The 23475-nt window shown below is 44.9% G+C and overlaps 2 pseudogenes; both read left to right on the top strand.

Moving 5' to 3' along the window:
* LOC140898160 (olfactory receptor 6P1-like) lies at positions 1-6160 on the top strand (annotated as a pseudogene).
* A 15457-nt stretch (positions 6161-21617) lies between these two features.
* On the top strand, positions 21618-22587 carry LOC140898188 (olfactory receptor 14A16-like; annotated as a pseudogene).
* The last annotated feature ends 888 nt before the right edge of the window (positions 22588-23475 follow it).

The following is a 23475-nucleotide window of genomic DNA, read 5'->3' as shown; positions in this document are numbered from 1 at the left end:
ATGGTGAGCCCGGAAAAAGGAAATCAAATGTCCCTCACAGAATTAATCCTCTTGGGATTTGGGACTCTCCCTGAACTGCAAATCCTTCTTTTCCTGCTATATCTTGTGATCTACATTGCAACCATGGCCGGGAACATCCTCATTGTGACCTTAGTTGTGACTCATCAGCACCTTCACACCCCCATGTACTTCTTCCTGGGAAACTTGTCCTGCTTGGAGACCTTCTACACCTCAACCCTCCTGCCCAGGATGCTGGCCAGTCTCCTGACTGAGGACAGGACTGTTTCATTTAGTGGGTGTCTCACACAATATTATTTCTTTGGTTCTCTGGCAGGTACAGAATGCCTTCTCTTATCGGTGATGTCTTAGGATCGGTATTTAGCGATATGCAATCCAATGCACTACGCAGCCCGTATGAGTGGCAGGGCCTGGATCCAGCTCGCAGGTGCTTCTTGGATAGGTGGCTTCCTTGGTAATGGCATAACAACGTTCTCAATATCACAGTTAACTTTCTGTGGCCCCAATGATATTAACCATTTCTTTTGCGATCTTATCCCCCTGATAAATCTCTCCTGTAATGATTCTCACCTGATGGAAATGTTGGCTTTCACACTCATCTTGATTTTCTCAGTGCTCCCATTCCTATTTACCTTGATGTCCTACATCTGTATCATTGCGACCATCCTGAGAATCCCTTCCACCACCGGGAGGCAAAAGGCCTTTTTCACCTGCTCTTCCCACCTCATTGTGGTGACCATTTTTTATGGAACTCTGCTAACTGTCTATATGTTCCCAACGACCAACACACTGAGTGACTTCAAGAAAGTTATCTCTGTCTTCTACACTGTCCTGACTCCCCTGGTCAATCCCATCATTTACAGCCTGAGAAATAAAGAGGTCAAAGAGGCCCTGATGAAAACTTGGAGGAAATGCAGCTTCTGACAATGTTAGCTGATCTGTTTCCTTAGGTTACAATGAAATTGATATAACATGGTGTGATTTGGGGTCAGTATCAAAGCCTACTAAAGTACAAGGTCACGTTTCCATTTGCTTCCATTGGTTTCTTGTCATGCTTTTGCAGAGTCACAGCCCTGGGAGAAATGGAGGTACATAGACCTTTTAAAAGCCCATGACCCCATTCTTTTTCAGACCAATATCAGATGCCATTGGTGGGTACTACTGGGCTGGTGGGAAACTTGAACTGATGACTGATCGAAGTTCAGACAATGAGGGGAGATTGTGCTCAGGGAGAGGGTGCAGGGTAAATGGATGCAGTTGGAATGCTGAGCATCCATCCCTTGTAGGGTGAGAGATACACCCAGACACATACAACACCTACATTATAAAAACACACACAACACCTACATTCCCATCTTTAAAAAAGGGAAGAAGGAGGATCCGGGGAACTACAGGTCAGTCAGCCTCACCTCAGTCCCTGGAAAAATCGTGGAGCAGGTTCTCAAGGAATCAATTCTAAAGCACTTTGAGGAGAGGAAAGTGATCAGAAACAGTCAGCATGGATTCACCAAGGGCAAGTCATGCCTGACTAATCTAATTGCCTTCTATGATGAGATAACTGGCTCCGTGGATGAGGGGAAAGCAGTGGACATGTTATTCCTTGACTTTAGCAAAGTTTTTGACATGGTCTCTGTCATAAATATAAAGGGAAGGGTAAACACCTTTTAAACCCCTCCTGGTTAGAGGAAAAACCGTTTCACCTGTAAAGGGTTAAGAAGCTAGGATAACCTCGCTGGCACCTGACCAAAATGACCAGTGAGGAGACAAGATACTTTAAAAGCTGGATGGGGGAAGGAGAAACAAAGGTTCTCTCTGTCTGTGTGATGCTTTTGCCAGGAACAGAAAAGGAATGGAGTCTTAGAACTTAGTAAGTAATCTAGCTAGATATGCGTTAGACTCTGTTTTGTTTAAATGGCTGAGAAAATAAGCTGTGCTGGATGGAATGTATATTCATGGTTTTGTGTCTTTTTGTAAACTTAAGGTTTTGCCTAGAGGGATTCACTATGTTTTGAATCTGATTACCCTGTAAGGTATTTGCCATCCTGATTTTACAGAGGTGGTTCTTTTACTTTTTCTTCAATTAAAATTCTTCTTTTAGGAACCTGATTGCTTTTTTCCTTGTTCTTAAGATCCAAGGGTTTGGGTCTGTGTTCATCTATGCAAATTGGTGAGGATTTTTATCAAGCCTTCCCCAGGAAAAGGGGTGTAGGGTTTGGGGAGGATTTTGGGGGGAAAGACGTTTCCAAGCGGGCTCTTTTCCCGATTATATATTTGTTAGATACTTGGTGGTGGCAGCAAAAAAGTCCAAGGGCAAAAGGTAAAATAGTTTGTACTTTGGGAAAGTTTTAACCTAAGCTGGTAAAAATAAGCTTAGGAGTTTTTTATGCAGGTCCCCACATCTGTACCCTAGAGTTCTGAGTGGGAAAGGAACCTTGACAGTCTCCCACAGTATTCTTGCCAGCAAGTTAAAGACGTATGGGTTGGATGAATGGAATAGAAGGTGGCTAGAAAGCTGGCTAGATCATCGGGCTCAGTAGGTAGTGATCAATGGCTCCATGTCTAGTTGACAGCAGAGTGCCCCAAGGGTCAGTCCTGGGGACGGTTTTGTTCAATATCTTGCCTTTGAACCCTATGCTGCCATCACCAAGCGTGTGAAAGAACGGGGAAAGAGCCCACTTGGAGACATCTTCCCCCAAAATATCCCCACAAGCCCTACACCCCTTTTCCTGGGGAAGGCTTGATAAAAATCCTCAGCAATTTGTACAGGTCAACACAGACCCAAACCCTTGGATCTTAAGAACAATGAAAAAGCAATCAGGTTCTTAAAAGAAGAATTTTAATTAAAGAAAAAGTAAAAGAATCACCTCTGTAAAATCAGAATGGTAACTACCTTACAGAGTAATCAGATTCTAAACATAGAGAGTCCCTCTAGGCAAAACCTTAAGTTACAAAAAGACACACAACCAGGAATATACATTCCATCCAGCACAGCCTATTTTACCAGCCATTAAAAAAAGGAAATCTAACACATTTCTAGCTAGATTAATTACTAACTTAAGGAGTTCTGAAGAGCATTCCTGATCTGTTCCCAGCAAAAGCATCACACAGACAGACAGACCCTTTGTTTCCCCTCTCTCCAGCTTTGAAAGTATCTTGCCTCCTCATTGGTCATTTTGGTCAGGTGCCAGCAAGGTTATCTTAGCTTCTTAATCCTTTACAGGTGAAAGGGTTTTGCCTCTGGCCAGGAGGGATTTATAGTTCTGTATACAGAAAGGTGGTTACCCTTCCCTTTATATTGATGACACAGGTCCACTCTGGAAAAGTTTTGCTGGTATAGCAATACAAATAAACTGTCCTAATGTAAATGTACTAGTAGTTTTGGTGGTATTGCTTACACTGGTTCTCTGAGAGAAACAAGCCACATCGCAGAAGCATCTGTAAGCTGGTTTGACCATGTTTACACTAGGGGTTTTACGGGTATAGAAATGTGGCAAAAAAAAATCCCGCTTCCAATCTGACATTGCTGTGATGGTGAAAGTTTCTAGTGTCAATCTGGCTTATGTGTTTCTTTTTGTGAGATTACATTGGAAATGCAATGTACTGAGACATTGCTTTCAGTGTGCGTTTGCTAGTCAAGTACATTGCTCACATGTGTGTTGTTGTCAGTGTACATTATTGTGAGTGTATACCTGAGTTGAAATCAGTGTGCAGGTGAGTTTTCTATTCCTGTGTGTGTCCTTGAGAACATACATGACGTGAATGTACAATATCATGTGTTTATTACTGAAAAATATTGTGTAACTTTTGTGTGTGTTGTCAGTGCTTCTTCTGGGATGCAAGTGTGCATTATTGTTGTGTTTTTGAACACACAATATTTTGTGTTTATTAGTGAAAAATATTGTGTGACTACATGTGTGTTGTGACTGTGGATTATTGTGTGGGTGTTTCTACGTGTACATAACTGTGTATTTATGGGTAACTATTATTTTGTGCATGTGTATTTTTGGAAGTGACCATTAATAAGGACTTACCGCTGAGCCTGGGATAAACATCAAAAGCTGCTGTCTTCCTGCAGCTCCTCAGCTAGTGAGATTTTAGTCCATTCAAATGTGATGCCTACAATGCATAATTTCCTCCCATGCCAAGTCTAGCTCATTTCAGGAGTCCTTCGACATTTGTATTTGCTGTCTTATTAATTTTAAAACAAAATTTGCAAGAATTATTTTGAGCCACATTTTCAAATGTCACTTTTATTCTGCATCCTGAAAGGACTCCAGAATGGTGCAAAAAATACATATTTGGGCTTTTATTTTCAAGGGAGTCTAAGGAAGTTTGTGCAGTCCTCCAAGGTATTATGCACCCAGATCTCATGGGACGTGGTTTTTGGTTTTGCCACTGACATACTTGGTGGCTCTGGGCAATAGCCAATACTTGGTGCTTCACAGCAGGTGAAAAATCAACTCATCCAGTGCTGAACATGGAATGTATTCCTTATGCCCGGAGGCCACCTCAGAAGAACTCAGTTCCCATTCAGGCACCAAATTAAATGGTGCCCATGGATGATTTTAATCTGAGAATGACATCGGCTTCATGATAGCCTCGAATGGAAGGACCTGTCATAACTCAACTCTAGAGATGATCAGGAAAAAAAGTCCCAATATTCACTGCTCTGTCTATCTAAAGTGTCCATATGGCTGCCATGACTGCAGTATCTGAGCCAGGTGTGCTCAAAAATATTCCATCACAAAGTTTTCCAGTGTATACATTACAGGGTTAAGCAAACAAAATTTGCACAGAAAGTCCTCACTTTCCTTGAACTTTTTCTGTTTTTCATGTAAAGAAATGAAAACTGGGAAAACAAATAGTTTTGGCTGAAAAATGTATTTTTAATTTAATTTAATGTTTTTTGACAGTTTTCAGACAAAAATGTTCAGTTTTGAGAAAGGTTGGGGATTTTCTTTGACAAAAAAAGCCCAAAAAATTTCATGAGGAAACAAAATTTTCAACCACCTGTGGTTTAACCACTAACTCTTTAATATATTTATCCTCCCCCCAACCATACAAGGCAGGGCAGTACTATTATGTCCATGTTAGAGATGGGAACTGTTGTCCGGACAGAATGACGTGCTCAAGATCACACAGGAAACCCATGGCAAAACAGGTAGCTGAGCTGGGTCTCTCAGGTTCCAGGTTAGCATCCAGACCACCTGGACCATTCCTCCTCAGTCACTGCTGTCACGCTATCTGGAACGGCTCACAACCATGAGTGCCAATCTCAGGTCAGATGGTCAGAACACAGGGCTGACACCCCAAACTGGTGCTATATTCGATAATTAGATTTCACCAAGCCAATAATAAATGTGAACTCCTGGATGACTATATTAGAATTACCATGGAGCCACAAACAGTCCCCTAGGATCTCCAGCCAATCTTACCAACCAGATAAACTGGACATTGTGATAAAAGGTTCTTAAAACAAAGAATCACATTCTATTGGGTTACTCCCAACCCCAAAGGGTCAGTCACTTATTCAAGCTCAATGGATACTCTTGATCTCACATCAAAGGCGATGCTGGCAGCAAATTTCTCTAGTAAACTAACTAAAGGTTTATTAGCTAAGAAAAGAAATGAAAGTTATTGAGAGGTTAAAGCAGGTAAAATACATGAACAGGTTTGGACAGTCCAAGTTTGTCAGTGCAAAGTGACAGCAGAGATGTGGTATCTGCTAGTTTTCCATAAGTCTCTCAGGGTTACCCAAGATAACTTTGGGGATTTCTGTCTTGCATCTGGAATGTTTCCTGAAAGTGTCCAAACAGCTCAGAGAGACAGAACCATTCCCTGGATCCATTCTTACAGCTGTCTTCCCCGGAAAGCAGTCTGACAAGTGTTTCCATCACAGCATGTTTTTTTTTTCTCTGTTGACTAAATGCAGACTGGGTCTATGGATTTCCCTTTGTCTAACACAATGACCAGTGCTTTGAAGTTAGCATGTTCTTCATTTACATTTCCAAGGCTCCAATTTCATTTGATGGGCAAGTGTAATTACCGGGATACATGTGATGTAAATTGCAATGTAACAGCATACAACAATCCTTCCTTAGTTTTCATGAAGTTCACACATCAAGTAAATTCACACTTTTGATCTAGGGTTAATTAAGTACAGGGATAGCATACAACGGGTTACAGATAAGTGAAGGCAATATCCCGTTTCCTTTGAACTAAATTAACACTTGAGTCAATTAGTACACTTAACATTTCTTTGATAGTCACACGTTAGTGATGGTAATATAGCATGTAGTTCTGTTTATTTGCCTGAGATAGAACTTGGGGTTTTGTTTGCCCAATGGAATTTTGAGGTTTTTAAAATAGAATTGTGTGTGTCTCATACCCATATCAACATATGTGAACAAAGGGGGGCGGGACACACTCTGTGTTGCTTCTGCCTACAGCCAGATGGGATATTTTAGTACAAAGAGAAAAGATACAAAATAGAGTTCAAGTCTTGCTGGATATGGCGCTGGAGGATCAAAAGCATCACACTTTGGGAAAAATTCCACAAAGACCAACAGACTTCGTTTTTGCTTTCAATTTTACATGTGTCACCAATTGTCGCCATCCCCAAATCCATGGCCATTTCCATCACAAACACCAGATCTTATTCTTATTCTGGATGTGTTGCCCAAATCTTTCTCGTCTTCTTCTTGGCTTCAGCAGATTTTGCCTTACTGACCATCATGGTACTATGAGTCACTGATGAACAGGACAGCTTGTGTCCAAATGGCAGCCAGTGCCTGGATCAGTGGTATTCTCTACTCTGCACTGCACACTGGGATCACCTTTGAAATCTCCTTCTGTGCAGGCAATGTGGTGGATCAGCTCTCCTGTGAAATCCCCCAGCTCCTCAAGCTCACGTGCTCTGACTCGTAGCTCATTGAAGTTGGGTTTCTCATCTTTAGGGGGTCTTTCATGCAGGTCCCCACATCTGTACTCTAGAGTTCAGAGGGGGGAAGGAACCTTGACAATATGTTAGTCATCTTTTTATTATTTTAACCTAAATGAGTATAGCATCATAGAATATTAGGGTTGGAAGAGACCTCAGGAGGTCATCTAGTCCAATCCCCTGCTCAAAGCAGGACCAACGCCGACTAAATCATCCCAATCAAGGCTTTGTCAAGCCAGGCCTTAAAAACCTCTAAGGATGGAGATTCCACCACCTCCCTAGGTAACCCTCCTAGTGAATTAGTGTTTCCTAATATCCAACCTAGACCTCCCCCACAGTAACTTGAGACCACTGCTCCTTGTTCTGTCATCTGCCACTACTGAGAACAGCCTAGATCCATCCTCTTTGGAACCCCCCTTCAGGTCATTGAAGGCTGCTATCAAATTCCCCCTCACTCTTCTCTTCTGCAGACTAAATAAACCCAGTTCCCTCAGTCGCTCCTCATAAGTCATGTGCCCCAGCCCACTAATCATTTTCGTTGCTCTCCACTGGACTCTCTCCAATTTGTCCACATCTGTTCTGTTGTGGGGATGTAAAAACAGTGTCATTCTTGCTATGGTGGAAAGACTGTTTTAAAGAAAAACTTTTCCAGAATTTCCAAAATAAAATCTGACTTGGACTAAGGAGGCCAAATCTGGATTCCATAGAAGTGATTGGGTTTAGCTCCCCACTTCAAAGAGATCAGGATTTGGCCAATAGACTATCTACACAAGGATCCAGATTTGACTGACAGCACCCTGGAGAAAGCGAGTGTGACAGAGAGGTAAGGGTCAGCTTTCCCAACTCAGCTAGATCAGCACCAATGCAGAGCAGACCCAATGACATCACTAGTTGACGACTGATGAGGTTTTGGCCCAAAGTCTCTGGGCTACACTCAGTAGTGACATGAACACTGGTATAAGTTTCTTGTCTGGGGTCATTTTGTTCTAGCCCTGGTGTAAGTGGTCAAGTGCCATCACATGCACTGATCTGGTCTTCCATACGCCTTCCCGTGTAGATATACTCACACCCAAGCTGAGAAAGGATCTCAGAAGTTGGCCTGTTGGTAGTATTAGAATATCATCTTTGTGCATGGTTGTGTACACTACATATATGACAGACAAAAGCAGAGTATGTGATTAGCTAGAGAGACAGACAGACAGGACCATTCCTTGTCCTAACCCACAACCTCATTTAGTGATAATGATCGATTTCTATTTGATTGTGAATTACATGAGCTAGCTAGCTAGTGTGACAAAGTTTCTCCTCTACCTTGGTGGGTCTTGCACTTATTGGTGGATTTGCTTGCCTTGGAGCTTCACGACAGCCCTCAGTTTGGCCATTTTTGTGAACCCACAGTCCAGGTCAACTCCTCCTGTGTCTGACCAGGAGTTGGGAGGTTTGGGGAGAACCCGGGCCCGCCCTTGACTCCAGGTTCCAGCCCAGGGTCCTGTGGAATGCAGCTGTCTAGAGTGACTCCTGAAACAGCTGTGCGACAGCTACAACTCCCTGGGCTAATTCCCCATGGCCTCCTCCCAACACCTTCTTTATCCTCACCATAGGATCTTCCTCCTGGTGTCTGATAATGCTTGTATTCCTCAGTCCTCCAACAGTCCACGTTCTCACTCCTAGCACCTCTTGCTCCCAGCTCCTTACACGTGCACCACAAACTGAAGTGAGCTCCTTTTTAAACCCAGGTGCCCTGATTAGCCTGCCTTAATTGATTCTAGCAGCTTCTTGATTAGAACACCTGCAGCCAATCAGCCTGTCTGTCTTAATGGTCTCAAGAAGGTTTCTGATTGTTCTGGAACCTTCCCTGCTACCTTACCCAGGGAAAAGGGACCTACTTAATCTGGGGCTAATATATCTGCCTTCTACTACTCTCCTGTAGCCATCTGGCCTTTCCCTGTCACACTAGATAATGAATAATCTATGGAAATTATTGTGCAAATTATTGTGCTGCTTTTCCTGTTAATGATTGTCTATGTCCAGATCATGATTTTCTTATAAGTATTCCTTATTACACATTATTTAGCAAAGATTTTGTATGACGATATCTTACTCCATCGCTCATTTACAAAGAGCTCATCCTAACGCACTTAGTGTTTGAACTTTGAGCTGTTTTGACCGGATACATTTTTAACATGCTCTGGTTTGCGTCTCTGAACAAATGGAAGAATCACAGACAGGTTAGAAGAGACCTCAGGAGGCCATCTAGTCCAATCCCCTGCTCAAAGCAGGACCAACACCAACTAAATCATCCCAGACAAGGCTTAGTCAAGCCGGGCCTTAGGCCAATGCTCAGCTGATTTAAATTGTCATAGCTCTATTGAAGTCAACAGATCTATGAGAATTTACACTAGCTGGGGATCTGCTCCAAACACTCATGATTATGAATCTAAAACACATGTCCTTTGAATAATCTGTACAATGGTCCTGATTCCGCAGCCACTTCAGCACTTTCATATGAGTTGCCCCATTGAAGGTTTAAAGGTAAACTCATGTTAAAGTCCCTGTTGAGTATGGGTTAGGCCTATGGATAGGGCTTAAGCCTAACTCCAAACCAGTGCCAGACTCTGACACTCTTTCCATTTCTCTCCTTTCCCAGTCAAATAAAGCCCTGCAATTGGTGCATTGGAATTACTCTCCCCATCTGGCTTCTTTCAAAAATTAGGATTGTGGGACCTGATGTGTCAGTGACTTTCGGCACCACACCGATGAATGGAGTAGAGAGAGAGAAAGAGCAACATTGACAAGGACTTGCACAGAGAAAGGACGCAGTGCCACTGTCCATGTCATCAGTGTTAGGCGTATTCTGATGTGAGGCTCCCACAATCACGCCAGTTGAAGCTGTTCCAGTCTGGAAAAATAATTAAAGAGTTGTTGGAGCAGGGGGTCTGGACACTGGGTCTCCCAGGTGAGTGCTTTGACCACCAGGCTACAGGGTAATTCTCATGTGCTCTCTCTCCCTCTCTGACCAATGATTGTTTAATTATTTAATTCAAAGTGGAACAGCTTGAACAGGAGAGGTTGAGGGAGCCCCACATCGGAATATCCCACAGCCAAGTGATTAGGACACTCACCCAAAAGGTGGCAGATCCCCCTTCAAATCCCTTCTCCCTCAGGCTGAGGGGGGACTTGAACTGGGGGTTTCCCCATGGCCAGGTAAGTACCCTAACCACCGGGCTAAAAGTTAAACAGGAGGGCCTTCTCCTTCTCACACAAAACACCAGAGGTGCCTGACCCAAGGAGAGGGTTCCCACTTATGCATCACAAGCAGGGATAGGCATCACCCAACAGTTCGACATAGGCAACTATCTCTGTGAGGGGGCGGAGCCTGGCACATCCGTATCTAGTCATCATCTCCCAGTGGTCAGGTTAGGCACCTCCCCACCACCTGCTGGCAACTGTGGATCCCATTTAGGTGTTTACCTCTCCCCATTCATTGAACAGGGAGACTGGGCTCCGAACACAGGCTTTAGGAATCATGGGGATTTTCTAAGTGCCTAAATGTTAGGTGCTGCAACGCTCATCGTTAGAATATCTAAAGGCAAAATTTTTAAAGGTATTTAGGTGCCTGGTGGGATTTTCAAAAGCATTTAGGTACCTAAATCCAATTGAAATCAAAGGGTGTTTTGAAAGTCCTACTAGACGCTTAAATACCTTAAAAAATCAGGTCCTAATTCCTTCTGTGAATCTAGCCCCGAGTGTCTGACATCCCCTAAGAGGCTTTAACAATATCATCCCAGAAGACTGAAGACAGATCCAAAAACAATATTTTTGAGCCCTTCCTGACACTGAAGGGCTTTGTAAACTGCAGCCATATCCAGACATGGGTTCTACAAATGGCCCTGTCCCTTTAAAATGAGCCAGACACAGACCCCAGAACCAAACACTCATGAGTTTGAGCTTTTAAAATATAAGGCTGCTCCCTTCTCAACTGAGATAGGGACCACCTCACCTCTAGATCATGCAGAACAATCTGGTCCCAGCAGGGTACACGAGAAAGGCTGATATTCATTGGATAGCTGACAGCCAGTGGTAACTGGGCAGCTTTGAAAATGAGACCTCTTTGAAAATGCCAGCTGAGGGCTTTGTCAAGTGGAAAATTATCTATTGTCAGATTTTACAAATGCCCCCTCTCTTCATCATTGGCCAAACAGAAACATCCATCCCTGAGCTTTGCAGTGTTCAACATCCAGCCTTGCCTTCATCACTGCCTAGGGGTGCACAGGGACCATTCCCCCGCCAGGCTGCTAGTGACTATGTTGGCATAAGCATCAAAGTTTGTGCCTTCTGATGGCTTCATGGTGGCCTTAAGAAATGGACTGGGGGTTTTTGTGCGGTTTCTAGAAGACGTGTCCCCAACACACAAACGTAGGCATCACTGGAAATAGATTTGCACTCTTGTGCTCCATTACTATAGAGAGGTCCAGAAGTATGAAGAAAGGAATCCTCTGTCCTATATAGCAAGGGTTCCTCCAGGGCAGGGGAGAAGCACACGAGCGGGGAGTGGGGAGTGAGGGAAAATCGCACAGCTGCTACCTGGGCTTCTATATATACTACTGAAAAATGTCAGACTTCAGAACCTTGGGCTAATCATCTGGCTGCTCAGGGTTAGGGTGGTGCAAAGAAAATTAGGATACAAGGGGACAAGACAGGAATCTCTGTATATTAAGTCTGGGATATTCAAAGGGGTCTAAGGACGTCTGAGAGGAGCTGAGGTCTCAGTTCACGCCCCATTTCCATGTGGATGCTACAAATATTGTCGAGCAGGATGGGACAGGCTGGCTCGGGAGATAAGAGATGAAGTTGCTGCTTTCACCTCTAAGTCACCTGTCCAAACCCAGCCCCACTGAGCAGGAGCCGAGGGCTAAATGCGCAAAAGCATTTAGGTGCCGAAGTCCAAAATTTACATCCTCAAAACCTCTGCTCAGCTGCTGGCTAACCCTGTAAGCACCTATATTTCCCTGGATAAAGTCCACTGTGGTCGCTATTGCAGAGGTATGGAGATGGTGGTGTATCAGTTGTAGAAACCCAAGGTTTGCTCCAATAGGCTCTTTTTCAAATGATAGGTGTAATGTTTCTGAAGTTCAAGTGAAGCCCAGGACTTAGAACTTGAGAAGATAGACACAGCGTTAGGATTATAAAGGGATTTAGGCACCTACCTATTCTAATAGGTGCCCAGTGGGATTTACAATAGCACCTAAGCAGGTTAGGTGCCTAACTCCCATTGAATGTCCATGGGATTTAGCCACCTGGCTTACTTAGGAGCTTTGATTAATCTCCCTAGGTGCCTGTCTCCATCGGTAGGTGCCTAAATGCCTTGAGCAGTGCAAGATGGTATATTCCTGAGGTACAAGGCTAGGAGCTGGGGGGAGCTGTCTGGTGCCTTTCTTTGGGGGATTCATGAGTGGCTCTGGGAGCATTCATGTAATCTAGCTGGGTGTGGGGCTTTACATGCTTCTGGACTCAGTGATAACAGTACCTGGAGGGGGTTGCTGTTAGTCACTAGGAGAGCATTGTGAAAGACACCCCAGGCTAGTGAATTCAGGATCCACAGCAGTCCCACAGTCCCAGGTTGCACCCTGGGGAACATCATCACACACTCCCACTCTGCCTAGGCACACAGCATGATGGGAATGCTTTGCTCAAATGGTGACTTTTGGCTGGTGTTGGATCACAAGTCACTTTGTTATTGGGGGAGGGGTAATAAAGGGTTGTGTATGCTTCTTGTGTGAATCAAGGGCAGCAGAACTGTGCTTGACATACCCCAATTGAGGAACTCACCCTCAACTAAACTGCACTTGCTAAGCAGGGGACATGGGTGCCAAAGGCCAGGGGAGTTATGGGTGTGTGTGTGCTTGCTTGCCTGCCTGCTAGCATGGATCCTTCGTAAGGGGTTTTGGACATGGTTTGTTTCTTTCTCTCTCCACTGTGTAATAACAGAGCTGATTAAGATTAATTTGAGAGTCCTGTTGCAGACCAATAGAACTAAAGCTGCTAATAATCAGGTTTAAGCATGAGTCCTGCTTTAGGACAGTGTCTCTGATGCATAAGGCTCCCCCAATAACAGTTGAAATCCCTGAGAGCTGTGTTATATGGTGAGACCTCACAACATCCCAGAAGGTGCAGGATGGCTGGCACAGCAGAGCAGCAGGGGCCAGAGCCACTACCTTTACATCGGAGAGAGCAAGGTGCCTTTCTTTCCATCCACCAGGGTGGGTACTGAACTCCACAGATGCACCTCTGAACTCTGGGCCTTTACTGACCAAGGACAGCAGCTGTGAGTGGGGTGCGGTGAAGGGATGGGCACCTTACAGAAACTTTTGGTTGTGGGACTTAAGAACCTGAGGCAAAAGGACACTGCCCAACATATTCTGGGGTGGGTGTTTTGCTCATGGTTTATGTTATGAATCCTGCTTGCAGTGTTTTCCCAAGTTAATGCCAGGTTCCTTTCCCCTTTTTTATTGTAAGCAGAGTCAGGATGAGCTCCACCCTGACATCTAGTGGTGAGTTGTGGCAAGTTGTGGAAAAGAACTTCAGGGGCTGATCTCATTTGCATAGGTACACACACCCCGCCTAGCATGAGCCCATAGCTGCCCAAATGGTCACTTTGGCTGGTGTGGGCTCCCCAGTGTCTCTGTTATTGGGGCAGGAAGAATAAATTGTTATTATCCTGATTATGTGAATCAAGGACAGTGGAACTGCACTTGGCCTTTTGTTATGATGGAGGGGCTTGCCATCAACTAAGTAGCAGTCGCTAGACAAGAGACATTGGTTCCAAAATTCAGTGAATTGAGAGAGGTGTTAGTACTTGGTGTTATGGGTTTTTTGGGGGGAGGCTTTGAAACATCAGTTGTGCATTCTTCTTTCTCTAGTGTGAAATATCAGAGTTAATTTTGGGTTTATTAGGAGTCTAGCTACAGGTGCTGAGCTGAATTTGTTTTGGGCTTATGGTGTACTAGCACTGAGGTTCCTACTACTACAAGATGAAATTGCTAAAATTACTGAGCACTGTATTAAGCAGTGGGGAACCTGACAATATATTGCTGAGTGGAGTAGGATGGTGGGAACTGCTTGCAGGATGGCTGGTAGAGCAGAGCAAAGCCCCATGGAGCGCTGGGGCAGTCTACTTAGGATCATGTAAGGTGCCCCTTACCACACCCACCCCAGACTGGGGAGTAACACTCTGCAGATGAACTTTTGAACTCTGGCGCTGGGCTTTTGGGTTCTGGGACTTTGGGTGATCTTTGGGTTGCTGGACTCAAGAGATATTTGGGTTGTTAGACTCAAGAACCAGAGGGAAAGGACATGGCCCAATCTGCTGGGGTGGGTCTTTGCTCATGGTTTGGTTGATGAACCCTAGTTGTGCTGTTTTCCCAATTTAATGCTGATGTTGTTTACCTCATGTTATTAAAGATATTCTGCTCCACCGAGAATCTGTGCTTACGAGAGGGGAAGTATTGTCTCTTTGAGGCACCCAGAGTTGTGTGTAAGATTTTCCCAGGTCACTGGGTGGGGTCTTGAGCTGGTTTTGCGTTTGCTTTGTTCAGAGGGAACCCCTGTGTAGTGAACCCGGCCCTTGCTGCTACCAACTCGGCCTGGCAGAAGGGTTACATTGTTAAAAGTTTCTTTTCTACACTCGGGCTCTGTGCTTGTGAGAGGGGAAGTGTTATCTCTAGAGGCGCCCAACGGGGGATGTGTAATTGTCCCAGGTTACTAGCTGGGGGCTCAAGCCGGTGTTGTGTTGCATTGTTGAAAAGGACCCCCTAGATATTGAACCCGGCCCTTGTTGCTGCCGACTCCAACTGGCAGAAGGGTTACACAGGTTTCTTAAAAGTGAAGGGAGAGGTTCTCAGTTGGTCTAAATCATTATAGCTGGGTAGGTGCGACCGCGCAGTGCTGCCGGCTGGGAGAGCTGCCTGAGGCAGAAGCCTCCAGCTCGCATGATATTCCAGGCAGGACTGAATCTCCATGAGACGAAACATAAAGAAGAGAATAACCTGGAGTCTCTGACTCCCATTTGGTGCTCTAAGAGGAGAATGGCCATGTCTGTCCAGCTGCCCTGATCGACGTCACCGAGGTCTGCCAGGAGCACCCAGGAGGCATGCGCCGGCTATCAGCCCTACTGCACCGTCGTCTGCTGTGAAGGCAAGGAGCTGCTGCTGTGTAGCAATTCAGTACCGCGTCTGCTAGCAGCACCCAGGAGACGTACAGTGAGCTGAGCGGGCTCCAGGCTTGCCGTGGTATGGCGTTTGCACAGATAACCCAGGAAAAAAGGCAAGAAACGATTGTCTGCTGTTGCTTTCACAGAGGGAGGGAGGAACGGAGGGATGGGGGGCCGGATGACATGTACCCAAAATCAACCGTAACAACGTTTTTGCCCTATCAGGCATTGGGAGCTTAACCCAGAATTCCAATGGGCAGTGGAGACTGCGGGAACTGTGGGACAGCTACTCACAGTGCACCTGTCTGTAAGTCGATGCAAGCCACGGTATTGAGGACGCACTCCATCAACTTAACGCACTTAGGGTGGACATACGCGATCAACTGTAAAAACTCGGTTTCTAAAAATTGACTTCGATAAAATCGACCTAATTTCGTAGTGTAGACATACCCTAAGGCAGTTAAGCATCTAACTCCCATTGTGCAGACAATGGGCTTTGGGCACCTGTTTTCCTGAAACCACTCTGAAAATCACTGTCATATCCCACACCTTGGACCAAGTGTCCACTGTCTGCAGCACCCACACCCCCTTGGTTCTGCTCTAATTACACAGGATGCTGCAGAGTCAGTTACAGGTCCCCCGCAGAGGGCCAAGCCTATTCCTGGGGCCTCTCCATAGAAATCAGCAATTAATACCCGGGATACATGGTGCCCATTCTGTTGAGCTGTTTTCTACTCACTACCCTGATATTTTTTTCCTTTAACTACAGGGGTGTGAAAGGGACAATTCACCTCGGAGGTCCCTTGAATATGTGCCAACTACTTATGCCAAACTATTTGTTCTACCTTGTATTTAGTTGTGACACTCTGAATTCCTTTCCCACACCTGAGAAAGAGCTCTGTGTAGTTGGAAAGCTTGTTTCTCTCATCAACAGAAATAGGTTGGGTCAATAAAAGATATTACCTCATCCACCTTGTCTCTCTGTTCCCCGAAACAGCATCTTTAGAGAGCAGGACAGTCCCTGGTCTTAGCTTCCAGCACTGGACGTATGAAAGGAGAGGAAGTCTCAGTTCCACCCCATGTCCACATGAATGCTATAGCCATCTCGGCGCAGGATGGGACATGCTGGCTTGGGAGATAACAGATGAAGCAGCTGCTTTCATGTCTAGGTCACCTATTCAACCCAGCCCCAGTGAGCAGTGCCCCAGTGTCCTCCCGTTCTGAGCTCTGTGAAAAATTGAATTTTGTGCCTCATCTCCTTGGACAAGTCATGAAAGCACGCACCAAACATCTCATCCATCCAAACTAGGATGCGTTAATCCCCTGTGAGGAGCCTCAGCAGAGACCATGGACCAGCGCGGACCTGAAGAGATCATCTCAAAATGGGAGAGGGTAGATCAGGCTCCCAGTCCCCTACACTACATGGTCTCTCCATGGAGATTGTGATAGCCATCAAAGGAGCCAATTGTTGCCAGTCAAAGTAAAGGTGGGTTCTGTAGGGATGGGCTTTAGGGTGGAACCAGAACCTCAGATCCTAAGCCCCTTCGCCCGAGCTTTGGGGAAGTGAGGATCCCAAGAAGGGCCCAGTGTCTGAGCTGGGCCCATCTCAAATTAATTTGCAATTTCCTGATAGAAATAGTTTTCTTCTGTCAGCCACACAACCCTCAGCTCTTACATAGCAGGGAAGGCCCGGTCCTGATCCCACTGCAGTCACTAGCAATGCTCCCACTGACTTCAGCAGTTCCAGGGGTGGATCATAGAGGTGCACGCCGTGTGTTCATTAGAGCAAATTTCTCCAAGGAAATTTCTTCATTTCACAAGTTTTTTGTTTCATTTTCCTCCATTCCATACAGAGGTGGCCACATCAAGCAAAGGACATTTGCATGGATGGAAATGTAGGTGGGAAAGGAAATGAAGTGACCTAGTCCAGTGTTGCACAGTTAAGAATGGAGAGAGCTACAAACATGGGCTGGGGCTTCCAAGCTGTCTTAGCCCAGTTCAAACAGAGAGACGTTAATGGCATCCCTGTGTGTTCCCCCACTGGTCATTGGTGCGGATACTCTCCCCCCATGGAAACCAGGAGTGATTCCACTGGATTCAGTGACACTCATTCTTCTCGCCCTCAGCCTGGTGTAAATAAAGAGTAACTCTAGTCGAGGAAATGGAGCTGTTTCTCCTCTTACTCACCCAGTGAGTGACTCAACAGAGTCAGGCCATTTCGACACTATGGACCTTACAGCTTTTACCTTTACCGCTGTGTCTACCCTTCAGATTTTACTACCTTTACCACTTGTGTCTGTAAAACTTTTGTCGGTCGGGGTGGTTTTTTCACATCCCGACTGACAAAACTGGTAGTGTAGACAAAGCTTAAAGTGGGGGCTTTGGTTAATTTATTGTTAGTTATGTTAATTGAAGGATGAATTCACAGCCATCAATCTCAATGAGGTCTGTGATTGATCCTGTCATTCGTACCTCACAGTTTAACAATACAAGGCAGCAGAAGGAAACTGGAAGTTATGGAGGGGCTTATAACTCTGGAAGCCCTTGGTCAAATGACAACAAATTTGGAACTCGAATGCTACCCAGGCCTGCCTGAGGCACCCAAATTTCAAAGCTATCCGAGTAACCATTCAGCTTCTAGTGCACTTCCAGAAACTGAGCTTTAAACCATACAAAATGGCGGGAATGGAAATCCTCTAGCCCTCCTTCTGCATTGGCACAAGCACACAATCCAACACGCAGACTTTCTTAAATTCCATTCTCATTTCGGGTCCCCCAAGATTTAGTGGGGGCCGTGCACTACCTTGGGTAAAATGAGACAGATTGAGACCAGTTTGACCTGCCTCACATCAATAGTTTGATCTCTAGCTTTGAGCAAAATAAACAAAACCTAGAAACTTGTAACTGGGCTCATATCTCCACAACCCTTCACTCAAATGACCCCACATTTAGGTCACTAATCCTACCCTGCACCCTCCTAAGGCACATTAAATTTCAAAAGAATCTGACTAAGCTTGTCTTCTGTTTTTTCCTTTTTTTTTAAAGAAAGGAGGACCTTTAAACAGAAGTCATGGTGCAACCTTAACTAGAACGGCGTTGCTGTGATGGTAATAATATTCATCAGTTCATTTACTGGTTGGGTACCCATCTTGCAGCTTTCTATGAACCCTGCTATTGGAATATTCCAGGAGCATTGAGATGGGATTGTGATGTTCAGCAATGAGAATCTCAGAGACAGGAACAAAGAAAAAACTAGAAATCATGGCACAGATATTTAGCTCATGTAACCTGGCCGAGTTCCATAGCACTCTGCCAATTTACATTCGCTGAGGAACTGGTCTAATTGACTTCAGTGGGGCTGGGGCTGATTTACACAACAGCTGTTTGGGGATCTGGACTCTTTGAGTCCAAGGCAGCTAGAGGTGATTTACAAAAACTGGGGCATTGACCCATTCACTCCAGTGGAGCTACCCTGATTTGAACTTGCTGAGGATCGGAACCACTGATTCCAACAGGTCTCGGGCTGATTTCTACTCTCTGGCTCTTTGTATTTCATCAGTTTCTCTGACATGAATGTCTCGTGTAAATTACACATTTTTAAACAGTGCATCTACAGCCAAAGGAGCCTTTTATTTTAATGTTGTCTGCCGAAAGGAAAAAAAAATATTACTACTGAGAAAGAAAGCAAGAAAGAAAGAAAGAAAGAAAAGGAAAGACCTGGGCTATTCATCCCAATAAAAGTTGAAGATCAGATGCAGAAAATCTCCACAACACTGTCCCCAGTTCTGTCCCAAGTGGGAATGAATCGCTCTGTCACCCTTACAAGTTATACTTGTAATTCATCCCAGTGGACAAAGAGCTAGGAAAGAGGAGACTGGTTACGAATGTTTGATTCTTCTTTGGTTCAGTTTTACAGGCAAAAGATGTGGGTTGGAAACTGTGTAATGAGCCAGATCCCCAGCTGGTGTAAACGGATGTAGCTCCCTGAAAGTCAATGAGTCAGATCCCCAAGTCGTGTAAATAGCCCACGCTACTCTGAAGTCAGTGAAAGTGTGTCAGTTTACATCAGTTCAGGAGCTGGTCCTTAATTTTTAGTGTTTGTCTCTCAGTGAGGAACTTCAAGCAGCCAGAGCAGCCTGAGCTGTGGGTTCCTCTGGTGGCTGCATCCCAAGAGCTGCTGGTGCAATGCAGGAGAAAAACATCTCTGCTCCCCTAGAAGTGACTATGTGGAGTTAATGAAGGAACAGGCTATTCCAGGCCAGCTGAGACTCTGGTGCCAAGAGGCTCTTGGCTCCTGTAGATCCCATGTCTGTGCTACAAATATCTGTTTTATTTTGCCATCCTGTGGGGACCCCCTTTGTGATCCAGCCTTAGCTAAAGGTCCTTCAAGAGATGCTGTCACCATGTGAGATGCAGGGCAGGGGCTGTTCCCCCTCTGGGGGGTGAGGGTCAACTAGGGCAGGTTGTCAGGATGGTTTGCTCCTGAGGTGAGAGCAGAGCTGGGCTCACAGCCCTGGAGACCAGATTCAGCTATTTAGCCCCAGAGCAGGGATATCTTGGGTTGTGACCTGGTCTGAAGCTGGCACAAACCAGGATCAGCTCTAGAGTTGGGACTGTCTTTCAGTCCCTGATCCCATTTAGTCCATCACCTTTCACCCAAGCCTGCCCTAGGAGGGAAGCAGGGAGCGCCCATCTGTGCTAGGAACTGCAGAGAGACCCCTGCAACTCAGGACATCCAGCGAAGGGATGCGACAACAGCTGGTGGATAATACAGTGGTGGTGCATGAGAGAGAGAGAGAGAGAACCAAAGAATCCTGGCAGCGGGTGAATAGATAGAAAGATTAGATTAGATTAGATTAGATAATGACCAATGATTCCTAACACAGTCAGATCAAATGCATCGCAAATTGGAATAAAGACCAACAAAGTAAGTTTTCTATTTCAATTAAATATGTTAGAGTATTAATATATGGGGCAAATTTAATATCAGAAATATGAATTGCAATTAGAACTCTTGAAGACTTTTACTATCAAATTATGCAGACATCTAGAGATGATCCGATTTTTTTTTCCACCAGACTTTTCATTGATGTTGTGAGAACCAAATAGTTTCAGCCAAAAACTGTTGGAACCTGAACATTTTTGGCATAATCAAAAAAAGTTTTGATTTTTTTATGGATATCAGAGACTTTCCATGAAAATATATTCAACTGAAAACTGAATTTTCCTTTGAAATAAAGTAGAAATTGTCTGACTTCTCCTAACTGGAAACTTAGCTTTAAGCCAGGGTGGGAAACATGAATATTGCCCAATAACACCATAATTTCCAACCCCATTCCCTCTATTGCAACCGTGTTTGTCTGTTTCAAAGGGGCAGCTGCAGGATGGTAAAACTGAATAAGTAGCAAAGTTGGTAGCCCAGAGAATGTGTTTTAAACATACTAACCTCTCTAAACTAAAGTCCTGAGAGTCGAAGCTCCCAGACAAAGCCTGTCTATTTTGATCCTACCCAAGGACAGTCAGGAGGTTGATGGAACAAGAACCCAGATCTCCACTTCTACCATCATAGCCTCTGTCCCACACTGCTGCCTGCTAAACAAAAATACTGTCAACATGTGCACAGAACATGCACATAAGAAGACACAATCCATCCCCAAAAGAGTTCACATTCAAAGTACACAAGACAGACAAAGGGAAGGGGAGGAAAGAGAGGCAACAGTGACTGCTCCATGGTCACAAAGTGACAGAGGCAAGACTAGAACCAAAGTCTCCTGACTCACACAGAACAGAAATAAAGTCACAGAGGGGAACCACAAAACCTAGCTGTAACTGAGCAATGCGACCAGCCCATCATCACCCAGCAATGGGAGTGCAGCTGGGATCTGGTGCCATAAATCAATGTGTAAGTAGGCATCAGGCGGTATGTGGGATGTTGGGGTGGGATCATCACAGAAAAGCTGCCATGGGGGAAGCTGGGTGATTCTGTGCTGTATTTCTGTTAAGTGGGAATCAGACTGTGCTGGCATTTCAGTATTTTAGTTGAGTTGGCCAAGTTGGGAGCCTGCTGTCTGTAGCAATAGGGGCATAATTTTGGCTCAAATTGTTGGATTTGGGTTGTACTTTGTTCCATCTTTCATCCTGCTTTTGATCAAGCCACATCTTGGGCCAGCTCCTCAGATGGTGTAAAACTGACCCAGCTCCAGTGACTTTAAGGGAGCGATGCCAATTTACACTCCTGTGATAATGCACCAGAGTAGTGCCCTGGTTGTGAGCGGTGAGGAGCCCTCACTACTCCAGTCAATGGAAGTGACAAGTGCTGTGCCCCTTTGACATTCACACCATGAGAAATCATGGAGAGGGGAATCAGAGTCATTCCCTCTCTCACTATAACCCTGACCATTGCTTTTGTCCTTCCCTCCACAGCAATCACACGATGAACTAGGAAAAAAAATGTCCAACCGAACCACCGTGACTGAGTTCCTCCTCCTGGGATTCTCTGATGTTCGAGAGCTGCAGATTTTGCACTTCATGGTGTTTCTAGTGCTTTACCTGGCAGCCCTGACAGGGAACCTTCTCATCATCATAGCCATAGCTCTTGACCACCACCTTCACACCCCCATGTACTTCTTCCTGATGAGTTTAAATCTATGGCCAATTCCCTTATGAACACCAGGTCCATTTCCTATTCTGGATGTGTCGCCCAAGTCTTTTTCCTCATCTTCTTTGCTGAAGCCGACTTTGTCTTACTCACCATCATGGCGTACGATCGATATGTCACCATCTGCAAACCACTGCACTATGAGACTATAATGAACAGGAGAGCTTGTGTCCAAATGGCAGCCAGTGTCTGGATCAGTGTAATTCTCTTTGCTTCATTGCATACCGGGAACACGTTTTCGATAACCTTCTGTGGAGGCAACATGGTGGATCAGTTCTTCTGTGAAATCCCCCAGCTACTCAAGCTCGCCTGCTCTAACTCGTACCTCAGTGAAGTTGGGGTTATTGGATTTGGTGTGTGTTTAACCGTAAGTTGCTTTGTTTTTATAATTGTGACATATGTTCAGATCTTGACCATGGTATTGAGAATCCCCTCTGAGCAGGGCTGACATAAAACCTTCTTCACATGCCTTCCTCACCTCATCGTAATTTCCATGTTTGTTTCTACTGGTGCCTTTGCCTACATGAAACCCATCTCCAGCTCTCCGTCAGCTCTGGATCTCGTGGTGGCTGTTCTCTATTCCATGCTGCCTCCAGTGATGAATCCGCTCTGGATCTCGTGGTGGCTGTTCTCTATTCCATGCTGCCTCCAGTGATGAATCCGATCATCTACAGCATAAGGAACAAGGAAATCAAAGCTTCCCTGAGGAAACTGACTGGGTGGAGGTTATTCAACAAGAATAAAATGTCTGTGTTTCTCTGATGAATGGTTTTATCTGTGTTTTTTTTCCAAATACAATCAACTGATGACATTATTGTCCCCATAAAAATATGGTATGTGATGTTTTTTTATGCAAAATGCTGTATGCATTGTGGTAAGTCCACACTAACTCCACTAAGTCAGTGGACAGGTTTCAGAGTAACAGCCGTGTTAGTCTGTATTCGCAAAAAGAAAAGGAGTACTTGTGGCACCTTAGAGACTAACCAATTTATTTGAGCATGAGCTTTTGTGAGCTACAGCTCACTTCATCGGATGCATACCGTGGAAACTGCAGCAGATATTATATACACACAGAGATCATGAAACAATACCTCCTCCCACCCCACTGTCCTGCTGGTAATAGCTTATCTAAAGTGATCATCAAGTTGGGCCATTTCCAGCACAAATCCAGGTTTTCTCACCCTCCACCCTCCTACACACAAACTCACTCTCCTGCTACAGCTGTAGCAGTGTTCTCCGATTGGTTTTTGAATGTTATCATTCTTGACATCTGATTTGTGTCCATTTATTCTTTTACATAGAGACTGTCCAGTTTGTTCACTGTACATGGCAGAGGGGCATTGCTGGCACATGATGGCATATATTACATTAATAGATATTCAGGTAAATGAGCCTGTCAGGGTTTCTTCCCCACTCTGAACTCTAGTGTACAGTTGTGGGGACCTGCATGAAAACCTCCTAAGCTTACTTTTACCAGCTTAGGTTAAAACTTCCTCAAGGTACAAATTATTTTACCCTTTGCCCTTGGATTTCCACTGCCACCACAAAACTTTATCTGGGTTCCTGAAAAAATGGAGTTTGGACACGTCTTTCCCCCCAAAACCCTCCCACCCCTTGCACCCCACTTCCTGGGGAAGGTTTGGTAAAAAT

Source organism: Lepidochelys kempii, chromosome 14 (genome assembly GCF_965140285.1).
Source record: "Lepidochelys kempii isolate rLepKem1 chromosome 14, rLepKem1.hap1, whole genome shotgun sequence".
Classification (NCBI taxonomy): domain Eukaryota; kingdom Metazoa; phylum Chordata; order Testudines; family Cheloniidae; genus Lepidochelys; species Lepidochelys kempii.
Note: the sequence above shows the minus strand (reverse complement) of the source record. Positions and strands in the feature narration are given on the sequence as shown.